Source organism: Myotis daubentonii, chromosome Y (genome assembly GCF_963259705.1).
Source record: "Myotis daubentonii chromosome Y, mMyoDau2.1, whole genome shotgun sequence".
Taxonomy (NCBI): Eukaryota; Metazoa; Chordata; class Mammalia; order Chiroptera; family Vespertilionidae; genus Myotis; species Myotis daubentonii.
Window position 1 is genome coordinate 8,788,978 of NC_081862.1, and position 10,571 is coordinate 8,799,548.

Genomic DNA, 10,571 nt, shown 5'->3' on the forward strand with positions numbered 1-10,571 from the left:
GGTTTCATATTAACCAGTTTTCCCAATTTCAAATATTTAGTGTTCATTTGTGATAATTAGGTGTGTGACATTTCACGGGAAGTTTCCAAAAGTGTTATTGCAGAGTTTGTGCAATATGAAGGCGGATGTACCTATTTTTCCCACTGAGGTGATACTGAGAAGAGTTTGTCAGTTCATATTTGGCCACATATGAGGATGCTCATAGTTCTTCTTTCACAATACAAATTACAAAATTGGAAGGTAAGCCTATTTTCTATTTTAAAATGAAAAAAAAAATGCTTTCACACAGTGAAGTATTATACAGCTATAAAAATGGATTCCAAAGATGGTGGCCATATAGGCAGACACATCCCAGGTCGTACCCTGGAGCAAAACGAGTAAGCAGCTGAAACTAATAACACCCACCCCAAATTGGTGAAATTACTCAGCTGGTGAGATGGTTTGCGGCCCGGAAGGAAAGAACTCGCCTAGAAAGGTAAAAACAAACAAACAAACAAACAAAAAAACAAACAAACAAACAGGGATCAGGGAAGAAAAGTTTGCCACAACTCTGAGCCCAGAGGTTCAAAGGGAGACCACATGGCAGACAGGAGAGTCCCTTGGGACAGGCACAGCCCCTGACTGGGGAAAGGATATGCGAGGTATTCCTGACACAGGGGGATTTGACATCTGGGTTCTGTGACCTAGCAGGATTGAGCCTAAAGGGGGCAGCCTAAAGAGCTGACCAGAGCATGCAGTGCCAGTAAAAGAAGAGCTTACAGAAACTCAGCCCTCCACTTTTCCGCGGCCTGCAATTGTTTGCTGGTTTTCACTGAATCCTGTTCATAAGGCATTTTGGATACAGACACTCACCTGTGCTGAAGAGAAGGAGAAGGTGTAGACACCTGGAATCTCGGGAGAGGCTAGGATAGAGGGAGGGCCAGGAGAGGTGGCAGCGAATTGTGTGCTGAAACACCCCTGGACCCAGGATCTGGGCAGTCATTCTTTCCGGATGGTGGGACTCCTCTACCTAGCCCCCAGGTAAGGAGCACAGCCACACCCAGATTCCACCCTGAAGGAGATCAAGGATTAAAATAATCTGATCAGTTCCTGTGAGTTAACAGGGTCTGGCCTATAGAGGGATTTTCAATCCCAGCAATAACACAGAGCAGGGTAATGATTAAAGAACCAGCTCTGGAGAGTTGACCTCCCCAAACCAGTTTTAAGTGCAATCGAGAAAATAAACACTTGCTACTGGAAAGAAAAGCCATATAGCCTCAGAGGCCAACCCAAAAACACTGCCTCCAAGAGGCTGAGCCACAAACTGACTCTTAGCTAAACACAAATTAAGGCAGTCTGGGACACTAATATGGCCTGCTTTAAAATCAGGATTGTGGCCAAAACCGGTTTGGCTCAGTGGATAGAGCGTCAGCCTGCGGACTGAAAGGTCCCAGGTTCGATTCCGGTCAAGGGCATGTACCTGGGTTGCGGGCATATACCCAGTGGGGGATGTGCAGGAGGCAGCTGATCGATGTTTCTCTCTCATTGATGTTTCTGACTCTGTCTCTCTCCCTTCCTCTCTGTGGAAAATCAATAAAATATATTAAAAAAAATTCAGGATTGTGGTTTACAACACAGAGGAACAGTGTATCGCCGGGAAATTCAACACTCTCCTGAATACCTGGCAGGACCAAGGCGAGCCAGACTAATGAGTAGAATAACCGAAGGACCTTCACTACTGCAATTTTTTTTTTCTTTTTCACATTACAACTAAGAAACCAATTTTTTTTTCTTATTTTTCCAACATCTGATTTTACCCTTTTAATTACTACATTTTTATTTTTAACCAGTATTATTACTGCTACCATTTTACCATTTTTTAAAGTGCCATTTTAATTTCTCTTTATTTTATTTTGGGATTAGTGTTCTCCATTCTATTTTCATTGTTCCTTTAGCATCAATTTTCCCTACCTCAATTTTACCTTTATGATAAAGCCCTCTCTCTCACTTTTCCCCTTTTGTTGTCCTGTTTCTCTTACCCTATTCCTGCTTTAGATTTTCCCTATTCCTTCTGTTTACCTCCTGTCAAAATTTCAAGCTACTTATATATCCTATTTCCAATCCACTGCTCTAAATCCTTATTCATATACCCCTTATCTTTCTTCACTATCCAATTATTTTTCTTCTTTTATTTTTCTATTGTTTAGTTGCTGTTTGCTTGATTGTTGAGTATATTGGGTTTTTTTCTGTTGTTTCTTTGTTTATTTGTTTTTTTTGTGTGTGTCTGTGTGTACATGTGTGATTTTTAGGACTGGTTGTGAGGCTTTTTTGCTTTTGCTTTTTTTCCCTGCTGGTTTTTTTCCTCCCTACAACCCCCCCACCCCCCTCCCACGAATATTTTTGTGCTTCTCTTTTCCCTTCCCTCTCTTGATATTATTTGTTGTTTCTAGTTTGCATTCATCTCCAGGGAGCTGTTGCAGGAATTTGTTGGGATTAGTGGTGGTTCTATAGGATTTTTCTCCTCCTATATATAGTCTCATCCCCTCTTATACTTCATTCTTTCTTTTTGCTCTTGTTTTTCCTCTTTTCCCCCCTCCTTTTCCCAATTTCATTTTTGCACTCCTTTATTTTTCTATTTTTCTTTTCTTTTTTCTCTTTATCGTTTTCTTTCTTCCTTATCCCCTAATTCTCTTAATTTGGGTGGTCACCTTTATTTGGAGTTATTACTATCGTGAATATATTTGTGTTCACTGCCTGGTACGTGGTGGTGCCTTGTTGTGTTGTATTTTCTCCCTTTAAATCAACGCAGTAGATCCAAGAAACAGCAGCCTCCTGAGCACCACACCCTCTGTCTGAGGAACAGCAGCTGTTCGTGAAGCCTCCCCACACCAGCCAGAAGAGCCACCACAGCTCTGAACAGCACCCACCAGAGGAGCTGCTGCCAACTGAGGAGAAGCTGCTACTGCAACCGCCCAAAGAGCAACAACAACACAAGGAGCCACTGCCATGCAGGGAACAGCCATTGAACGACTCAATGTCTACATATGACAGTGAAGTCAAACATGGGTAGACGAAGAAACCCCCAAAGGAAAGAAAAGGAGGACTCCCCAGAAAATAAGCTAAGTGATACAGAGGCATGCAAGATGACAGAAAAAGAATTCAGAATAAGGTTCCTAGAGTGCATAAACCAGATGGAGAAAAAAATCAACAACTTATGCAAGAAGCAAGAAGAAACAGATGAAAAAATCAATAACATATGCAAAACGCTAGAAGAGACAGATGAAAATATCAATAAATTATGTAAGACCCAAGATGAAATGAAGAGCGATATAGCTGCAATAAAAAAACCACCATTGAAAGTATCAACAGTAGACTAGGAAAAGTGGAGGACCGAGTTAGTGAATTATAAGACAAGGAAGCATAACACGCCCAAACTGAACTGCAATTGCAGAAAAAAATTAAAAGACAGGATGAGAGCCTAAGGGAGATTTGGGACAACATGAAATGAAACAACATGCAAATAATAGGGGTTCCAGAACAAGAGAAAGAGGAACAAGGATTAGAAAACCTATTGGAAGGAATAATATCAGAAAACTTCCCGGAGGTGAGGATGAAAAAAATCACACAAGCACAGAGAGTCACAAACAAGGTGAATCCGAAAAGACCCACACCAACACACATCATAATTACCATGGCAAATGTTCAGGACAAAGAGAGAATCTTACAGGCTGCAAGCGAGAGATGGAAAGTTACATACAAGGGATCTCCCATTAGATTATCAAATGATTTCTCAACAGAAACACATCAGGCCAGAAAAGAATAGACAGAAATTTACAAAGTGATGCAATGCAAAGGACTGAATCCAAGAACACTCTATCCAGCAAGGCTATCAATCAAAATTGAAGGGGAAATAAGAATTTTCAGAGACAAAAAAAAAAAAAAAAAGGCAAAGGGAGTTTATCAGCACCAAGCCACCAATGCTAGAAATGTTAAAGGGACTGGTGTAAAAAGAAGAAATAAAAAGCTCAGAAAGAAAACAGCCACACACAAAAATAGAAATGACTACAAACAAGCACCTTTCAATAATAACTTTAAATGTAAACAGACTAAATGCTCGAACCAAAAGACATTGAGTGCCCGAATGGATTAAAAAAACAAAACAAAACATGACCAAACATCTGCTGTGTACAGAGACCCACCTCAGAAAAAGGGACTCACACAGACTGAAAGTGAAGTGATGGAAAAATATCTTTCAGGCAAAAAGAAAGGAAATAAAAGCTGGGGTAGCAATATTTAGACCTCAAAGTGAAGGCCATAACAAGAGATAAGGAAGGCCACTTCATAATACTAAAGGGATCAATACAATAAGAAAATATTACCCTGGTAAACATATATGCACCCAATGCAGGAGCACCCAAATATATAAAAAAAACTCCTGGAAGATATCAAAGGAGAGATCGACAACAATATAATCATAGTAGGGGACTTTAATACTCCACTGACATCACTTGATAAGTCGTCTAGACAAACAATCAGCAGAGAAATAGCAATCCTAAATGACTCACTAGATCAGATGTACTTAATTGACATCTTCAGAACACTTCACAGCAAAGTTGTGGAATATACATTCTACTCAAGTGCTCATGGGACAGATTCAAACATAGACCACATATTGGGTTAAAAGAAAAGCTCCCCAAATTCAAGAAGATTGAAATCATAAAAAGCATCTTTTCAGACCATGATGGCATAATATTAGAAATAAACTACAATAAAAACAACTCAAAATACTCAAACACTGGAAGCTGAATAGCATTTTATTAAATATTGATTTGGTTAACAATGAGATCAACGAAGAAATTAAAAACATTCTGGAAACTAATGACAATGAAAACACAACAATCCAAATCCTATGAGACACAATGAAAGCAGTCATGAGAGGGAAGTTTATAGCTCTACAGGCCTACCTCAAAAAACAAGAAAAAATGGTAGTAAAACATCTAAATCTACTACTCAAAAAATTAGGACGAGAGCAACAAGAAAACCCCAGAGTGAGCAGAAGGAAGGAGATAATAAAGATTACAGCAGAAATAAATGACATAGATTCCAAAAAAAACTATACAGAAAACAATGAAACCAAGAGCTGGTTCTTCAAAAGGATAAACAAGATTGATGACCCTATAGCCAGACTCACCAAGAAGCAAAGAGAGAGGGCCCAAATAAAAAAAATCAAAAACGATAGAGGCGAAGTAACAACAGACCCCACAGAAATACGAATGATTGTTAAAAAATACTATGGACAGCTCTACTCCAACAAATTAGATTGCCTGGAGGAAATGGACAAATTCCTAGAAAAATACATCATTCCAAAACTCAATCATGAAGAATCTAAAAATCTCAATAGGCCAATAACTATGGAAGAAATTGAAGCAGTCATCAAACAGCTTCCAGCAAACAAAAGCCCAGGACCAGACAGCTTCACAGGGGAGTTTTACCAAACATTCAAGGAACAACTAAAACCTATCCTCCTCAGAATACTACAAAAAATCCAAGAGGAAGGAACACTTCCAAGCTCATTCTATGAAGCCAGCATCATCCAAATAACAAAACCAAGTACAGACAACACAATGAAAGAGAATTACAGGCCCATATCCTTCATGAACATAGATGCCAAAATGCTCAAGAAAATCTTAGCAAATCAGATCCAGCAGTACATCAGAAAGATCCTACAACATGACCAAGTAGGATTTATCCCAGGGATGCAAGGATGGTACAATATCCGCAAATCATTAAGCGTGATATATCACATAAATAAATTGAAAGAAAAAAAAAAGGTCATATCAATTGATGCAGAAAAAGCATTTGACAAAATCCAACACCCATTTTTGATAAAAACTCTCAGCAAGGTGGGAGTAGAAGGATCATACCTCAACATAATAAAAGCCATTCATGACAGGCCCACAGCCAACATCATACTCAATGGACAAAAACTAACACTATTTCCTCTAAGAACAGGAACAAGACAGGTATGCCCACTCTCACCACTCCTGTTCAACATAGTACTGGAAGTATTAGCCATTGCAATTAGACAAGAACAAGAAATAAAAGGCATCCTAATTGGAAAAGAGGAAGTAAAACTGTCCTTATTTACAGGTGACACGATATTAGACTTACAAAACCCTAGAGAATCCATCAAAAAAACTACTGACTTAATACATGAATTTGGCAATGTAGTAGGATACAAAATTAACCCCAAGAAATCTGAGGCATTTCTATATACCAGTAGTGAAATTTCAGAAAGAAAGATTATAAAAACAATCCCATTTACCATCGCACCAAAAAGATTAAGCTACCTAGGAATAAACTTAACTAAAGAGGTAAAAGACCTCTACTCAGTAAACTACAGGACGTTGAAAAAAGAGATAGAGGAAGACATAAACAGATGGAAGAACATACCGTGTTCATGGATTGGTAGAATCAACATCATTAAAATGTCCATACCACCCAAAGCAATCTATAAATTCAATGCACTTCCCATTAAAATACCAACGGCATACTTCACAGATCTAGAATGAATTCTCCAAAAATTCATCTGGAATAAAAAAAGACCCCAAATAGCTGCAGCAATCCTGAGAAAGAACAAAGAAGGTGGGATCTCACTACCAGATATCAAGCTGTATTACAAAGCCACTGTTCTCAAAACTGCCTGGAGCTGGCACAATAACAGACATATAGATCAATGGAATAGAATAGAGAGCCCAGAAATCGGCCAGAACAAATATGCTCCAATAATGTTTGCCAAAGGAGGCAAGAACATACAATGGAGCCAAGATAGTCTCTTCAATAAATGGCGTTGGGAAAATTGGACAGAAATATGCAAGAAAATGAAACGAGACCACCAAATTACACCATACACAAAAATAAACCCAAAATGGATAAAGGACTTAAATGTATGACAAGAAACCATAAAAATTCTAGAGGAATCCAAAGGCAACAAAATCTCAGACATAACTTGAAGCAATTTATTCACTGATACAGCTCCTATGGCACTGGAAACTAAAGGGAAAATGAACAAATAAGACTACATCAAAATAAAAAGCTTCTGCACAGCAATAGAAACCATCAACAAAACAATGAGAAAACCCACTGCATGGGAAAACATATTTGCCAATATCATATCTGATAAGGGCCTAATCTCCAAAATTTATAGATAACTCATACAACTTAACAAAAAGAAGATAAACAATCCAATCAAAAAATGGGCAAAGGATCTAAATAGACACCTTTCAAAAGAGGACATTCAGAAAGCCAAGAGACATACGAAAACATGCTCAAAGTCACTAATCATCTGAGAGAGGCAAATCAAAACAACAATGAGGTTCCATCTCACACCTGTCAGAATGGCTATCATCAAGAAATCCACAAAGTACAAGTGCTGTGGAGGATGTGGAGAAAAAGGAACACTCGTGCACTGCTGGTGGGAATGCAGACTGGTGCAGCCACTATGGAAGACACTATGGAGTTTCCTCAAAAATCTACAAATGGAACTCCCATTTGACCCTGTGATCCCTCTTCTAGGAATATATCCCAAGAAACCAGAAACACCAATCAGAAAGGATATATGCACCCCTATGTTCATAGCAGCACAATTCACCATAGTTAAGATCTGAAAACAGCCTAGGTGCCCAACATTAGGTGAATGGATTAGAAAACTGTGGTGCATCTACACCATGGAATACTATGTTGTTGTAAAAAAGAAGGAACTCTTACCATTCGCAATGGCATGGATGGAACTGGAGAGCATTATGCTAAGTGAAATAAGCCAGTCAATGAAGGTAAAATACCACGTGATCTCACTCATTCATGGATAAGAGAGACCATTATAAACTTTTAAACAATAATACATAAAGAGGCAGAGCTGCCTCAAACAGATTGTCTAACTGCAGCGGGAAGGCCGGAGAGGGTTGGGGGCAGGGGGAGGGGGGTAAGAGATCATCTGAAGGACTTGTATATATGCATATAAGCATAACCAATGGACATAAGACACTGGGGGGTAGGGGAGGCCACGGGATTGTCAAGGGCCGTGGGGAAAAAAAGGACACATACGTAATACCCTTTGTAATACTTTAAGCAATTAAAGAAATCAATAATAAATAAATAAATAAATAAATAAATAAATAAATAAATAAAATAAAAAGGAAAACAGTGATTTTTAATTATGTATTATTCAACATGTTTTCTTTAAATACTATTAAAATAGAGTATAGTATTCTGATCAAAGAATTATTTTATAAATGAACTGTATGCATTATATGATAACATATGTTAAATAACACTTTTTTGTGATGCATCATGTTTTGACTGTATATTTTAATTTTTATCTATGACATTACATGTTTTAAAAGATTTAATTAAGATGAAACTCATTTGAAGACTAGTTGAGAGTCTTTTCTTGTATGTTAAACTTCTTTCACTTACTATATCTGGATTCTCTGCATTCAAATTCCAATATGTGTGTGTGTGTGTGTGTGTGTGTGTGTGTGTGTGTGTTTAATTTTTGGCAAGTATATATAATGCTGCTTCAGTTTGTTCTCGGTTATCCAAACTGATTTTCAATAACTCTGAGCACTGTACTGAAGACATGACAAGATAGTATTTTATCATTTTGGGCTAACCAGCATGCTTATGACCATGATCCTGTTTAGGACAGATTTATACACAATAACCAGACTTGACCATTTAAAAAATGTTGACCATACTCAAGTAGAATGATGTTATTTATAACACAGAGGATGGTAGACATACAATTAATCTTCACAGCAGTGTGCACCATGGATGGGTTTCCTTCCACTGAAAAGGGCTCCATCTTCAAGAAGTTGGGATCATCCACCTACAAAACCTGCCCATTCTATTCCAAGGCAAAGCACTACTGAGATGTGAAGTCAAGGTACATGGTACAGCCTCTCATGGATTAGAGTAATGAGCTGTTTTAAAAGGAATGCTGCACTTTAATTTCAGGAAGCCAAGTGGAAAGTGAGTAGTGGATGGGCATCTGTACTGAACACTATCTTATTGTTTCATTGTTAGGAAATAATTCTTCAGCTTCTAATGAGTGAGGTAATAAGTAGATAACACCAGAGTGAGGAATGCATTCCTTTTAATCCATGTTGATAGAGTGTCACTCTTTTTTATATTTACTTTATTAATATTTTAAGAAAAATGATTTTAGTATCATAATGGTACATTCAATAAATGTTAATATTTCCAGAAAAACTATTTTAAATGTAATAATTGTACATGCAATAAGCATTAATATTCCAAGAAAAACTATTTTAAATATACTAATACTGGAGACCCAGTGTACAAATTCGTGCATGCATGGTGTCTGGCCTGCACACCCCAATCGCCGGGTTGGCCAGGGGAAGGCGATGCAGGTGTTTGGCTGGCTGGCCCAACCCCGATCGAGTGGGGGATCAGATGGGGGAAGATGAAGGCTAGGGGAAGGGGCTGTAGGAAGCTTACTGGCTGGCGGGTCCTCAATCATTGCAGGGGGTAGGGGGGGGGGTGGACAGAACAGTGTGGGGCTGGCTCAGGGTGCAGCCGGGACAACAGCTACACAGTCCCACCCCATGGTTGATATCCTGGTCAAACTCGTGTTTGAAGGGACAATTTGCATATTAGACTTTTATAATATAGTGTTATATGCAATAAAAATTAATATGTTAAGAAAAAAAATAAATATAATATTACCAAAACAGTGCAAACCTATTTTATCAGAAAAGTTGTAGGAATTATTAAATATCTGAAAATAATAGGATTCCTTCTACTGTATTCTAAAACATATTTTTTTTACTCTGGCACTATTTCACTCATCTCTTTCATTTTTTATTTCTTGAAATATTTTTTATTGATTTCAGTGAGAAAGGGAGAGGGAGAGAGAGATAGCAACATCAATGATGAGTGAGAATCATTGCTCCTCTGCCACATGCACGCCTCACACTGGGGACCAAGCCCACAATCCAGGCATGTGTCTTCGGCCGGAATCAAACCTGGGACCCTTCAGTCTGGAGAACAATAATCCATCCACAGTGCCCAACCAGCTAGGGCTTTTTTTTTTCTTTATTGATTAAGGTATTACATATGTGTCATTATCCCCCATTTGTCCCCCCTACCTCGTACTCATGTCAACACCCCCACTGGTGTCTGTGTCCATTAGTCAGGCTTATATGCATGCCTATAAGTCCTTTGGTTGATCTCTCCCCCTAACCCCACCTTCCCCCACCTTCCCTGCAGCAACCGTTTGCAGCAAAAATTCAGGATCTGGAAAAGTGGATGAACTCAAATGAATACACTAGAAAACAATTACAAATTTACAAGGCATGGGGAGCCAGGTGAAGATATTTCTCTCTAGTAAAGAGGCTCTCTGAAACCCAGGACCCATCAGCTTTTATTTACTTGAATACACATTTGCCCTTTAGAAAAACAAACAGGCATATCGATGGTAAAGTTTGGTAAACCATCAAAATATTATCATGGTGCGAGGTTGCTTTCAGCCATTTTGCGAACAGCAGGGTAACAAAATGCTGATTTTCAGC